Source organism: Solanum verrucosum, unplaced genomic scaffold (assembly GCF_900185275.1).
Source record: "Solanum verrucosum unplaced genomic scaffold, falcon-dt-bn FXZP01000189.1, whole genome shotgun sequence".
NCBI classification, from domain to species: domain Eukaryota; kingdom Viridiplantae; phylum Streptophyta; class Magnoliopsida; order Solanales; family Solanaceae; genus Solanum; species Solanum verrucosum.
In genome coordinates this window covers 1,166,801-1,170,914 of record NW_026020814.1, presented here as the reverse complement: position 1 = coordinate 1,170,914, position 4,114 = coordinate 1,166,801, and positions in this window count along the sequence as shown.

Here is a 4,114-nt window from a genome sequence, read left to right as displayed (position 1 = left end):
CAACACTATTAGAGTGATACGCGCACCTCTGATCAGGTCTGTAAAACTTTGAACTAATGTCAAACGGCTTGGGCCCCACTGGATGAATATATCCTGCCGCAGTTAATCGCTTGAACAACTTTGTTCGGCTTTCAATGAGTGGAGTGAAAGCTCTAGCAGATTTCTTCTCAAATCTAGGACGGGAGGGATCGTAATTTCCTTGTTTAGGGGGAGGCATTTGGCGGTAATTTGGAGCATTCAGACGGAGGGGTTGATATCTGGGATATGAGTTGGTTTGATAATTTGGTTGTGGAGCTTGGTAATTCGAGGGGGTATTTTGGTAAAGTGGAGCTGAGGTTTGGTACGTCGGGGGAGGAGTTTGGTAATTTGTCTGAACATTGGCACAGTTGGGGGTGACGTTCCGGTAGTAATGAGGTGGAGTTTGGTAAATTGGAGGGGGAGTTTGGTAAATAGTATGGGGAGTTTGGTAAATGGGAGGAGGAGAATTTTGATAACTGGGGGGATGATTATTTTGGTAATCAGTCTGTGTATAACAAGTCAGGTACGAACTCTGTGACGGTCGAGAACGACCTTGGTATGATGAGGTTTTCCTTGGGGTCTTCTTCCCCTCATAGGAGATAGAGAACACATCCTCTCTTTTCTTCTTCAACAAACCCGAAGATCCGGGTGAGGCAGCAACACGGGCAATCTTCCCGGTTCTCAATCCATCTTCGATAGTCTCACCTACCTTGACTATCTCAGCAAATTTTGCTTCAACGAGCAACATGATTCTGTCATAATATTCGGGCTCTTGCACCCCCCCAAACACTTCAACGATTTCCTTTTCCGACATAGGAGGTCTTACTCTAGTTGCCTCCTTCCGCCATCTATATGCAAATTCTCTGTAACTTTCGATCGGCTTCTGTTTCATCTTCTTCAAGGAGTAACGATCAGGAACGATCTCCACATTGTAGGCGAATCGTTCGATGAAGTCCTTAGCCAGAGCGTTCCAATTAGACCACTGTCTCGTTTCATGAGACGTAAACCACTCTAGAGCCTCTCCGCTCAAACTTCGGCTAAAAAGCCGCATTAACAAAGCTTCGTCTCTCCCAACTCCCACGAGTTGGTCACAGTAGGCCCTCAGGTGTGCTAAGGGGTTCCCCGTTCCTCCGAAGATGTCGAATTTCGGCACCTTGAACCATTCCAGGAGGTCCAAATTTGGATGAATGCACAGGTCTTCGTAACTCAACCCGGCGACCTCAGGAATGCAGTTCAACTCCTTCATGGCCTTTCTAATTTCTTCCTTCACATCTATCTTGGCGGTCTCTTCCTTTGACCTCCACTCTCTCTCCCTCTCCTCATAGTGGTCGAGCTCCGAACCATGGACGTCATGCTCATTGGGGATCGGTATTTGGAAAGTGGCATTTTGTAGTAGTGGTGGAGCAATAGAGGGACTTTGGGCATTTTGAGTGGCTTGGTAATTTTGAGGGAAAGTCTGGGGGTTGGTATTTTGATTTTGGTAATGGAAAGAAATGTGCGGGCGGTTAACATTTTGGCTTTGAGGGGGTAGGCCAGTTTGGTGGTTTGCGTTGGGGGAAGGGAGTGGCACTTGGATGTTGGTATTTTGAGGAGGGGGTGGTGTGTGATAAGTAAATTAAAATAAATTATAGTTAGAATTAAATAAAATTAGTCAAGCATAAACAAATCAATTAAAAGAGTAAAAGATATTAGGAAATTGGGCCCCTTTTTGGGCCAATTTTACTGCAAATTCTGGGGATTTTACTCAATCCCCTTTTTGGTATACATCAGCTGTATATCGGTGTATATTGATGTATACAGCCTTTTTTTCTGCGTTTCGGAACCTGTACGTCAACTCCAAAGACTTGTTCTTCGATTTCTCAAGGTTGAATGACTCGATAAAAGAATTTTGGGCCTTTATGGCCCTCTCAAAATGTGAAGGGAGGAAAGACGGGACCCCATGAGACTCATCCGAGGGAGTTCATGCAAGAAAAGAAGGGTAAAGATTAGTAGAAGACTTAATTCTGAAAAAAAAATGGTAATTATTTTAATATTAGATCATAATCTGTTGCCAAGCTCATTTGATCAATTTTTAATTAGAACCGGATAAACTTGAACTTGCAAAACGATGTTCACACTTGACCCATAATGACAGACAAGAACATCACAATATTTGTTCCAGACATAATAAACATACATCCAACAATTGATTTACCACTAATAGTCGTAATAGTAATAACTTCATTTGTAAAGAAAAATAAAATAATAATAATAACAAATAACTGATGGCCATTAGAACTAATAACTTTATATAATTACTTTGGGGCCAATTCTAGGAATATGACAGATACTTAGCAACATTAACCACTTAAATACACATTTCAAACACATAAAGGAATCATTATCAATTAACACCACATTTAGACAAATTATAGTCATTGTAACCTCTAAACTTCACCGAGAAAATTTCCAAGAATAGGCAAAAATAGACACAATCATGAAATACTAGTATTGAGAGATGATTAGCTTTATGAGAAAAAAAAAATCTACTTTACTTCAAATGAAAACAAAAACACATATAAGATAACTTCTACGTGATAAAAGGATTCATATAACTAGCATTAAATTGGAAACAAAATAAAATGACTAATAACTTCATCTCAAAATTTACATGAATTCACGCACAACATCAGGAACTACAAAATGTTAAGGCATAGAATGAGTAAGTAACCTTAACAACTACAAACCAGATTAAACAGGAAGTTATAACGGACTTAAATTGCTAGTTGAAAACTTGATATGACCTGAACAACATTTCAGCCAAACCAAAACAAAGATTCAATATGTTACTTCATGAGATTAAGCTAACCTTATCGAAAATCTACAATAATAAATCGAAAGGACAGACGAGATAATCGAAAATCCCAAAGAAACAGTGAAGAAGAACAGAACTGCACAACCAACACATTCGATTTGAAGCCAAGTGAACGTCAAACCGTTTTAGACGAAACGAGGCAGAGATTCAACTAATCACATAGATGTAAACAATATCACCAACATGAATCAAAGAAAACTTTATTGATTTTGGATTCGAACTTGCTGTACAAAAACTCACAAGAAAAAACAAGATTATGGACGAACTAACGAAAGAACCAAACACTCTTGTTAACAATTCTCGCAACAAGTATCGAACACACACAATATGCTACATTGAAACGGAATACAAAACGAAGCAATGATACTAACTACAAAACGACAAAATTTGTAGTCCGACATTTAGACTGAGCCACAACGTCCCCCAAGAACATATGTATCACATTTTATCACCAACCAAGTAGCATCTAATGACAAACAACCATAGAATAAAGACTTTCCGATATCGAAAACATCACATTGAACTAGGAAAAAAGATTTTAAAAAAATGTTATCGAGAGAGGAGCGTTTACCTTTCTTGGGGCAGCAACTAGGACAGCAACGAGCAGAACGGTCTTTCACCACACGAAATCCAAACACGAACAATAGCTGCAAGAATATCAACTCCAAAACACTAAAATCGATCCCTCCCCTGTTTTTTCTTGAACTGTATTTAATAGGTATTAGGTACTTATTTAATTTTCTTTTTTGATGCCCTTAGTAAGGAAAATTTCCAACTCCAAAAAAAATCCTCCCCCCAACAGTGATTGAAAAAGAGAATATATAGAAGAAGAAAAAAAATATTTTAGGGGGAAAAATCCATTGAGAATTCAAACAACAATTTTCAATCCCCTATGCTATTTTCGAAACCACAGTAAAGGGGATGGGCAAAAGCTGATTTCCGTGAAAAGGGGGAAAGGGGATGTGAAGGTTTGACGTTGGGGTTGCTATGATATGGGTTTTGCAGGGTAGTTGAGCGAGATCTCCAAGTTTGCAGCGCAATTTGCTCGCTGAATTTCGGTGTTCGCGTGAAGAAGATAAGTAACAGGGGTCGGGTACTGTTTGTACGTATTGGGTTGTATGTATTGTTGCTACTGCTGTATGTTGACTGAATTGGGTTTCTTTGTGTTAAGATTGGGCTGAGAATGTTGTAATATATGGGGGAAAATGGGTTGGACGAATTGAAAAACAAAAGAGGACTGCT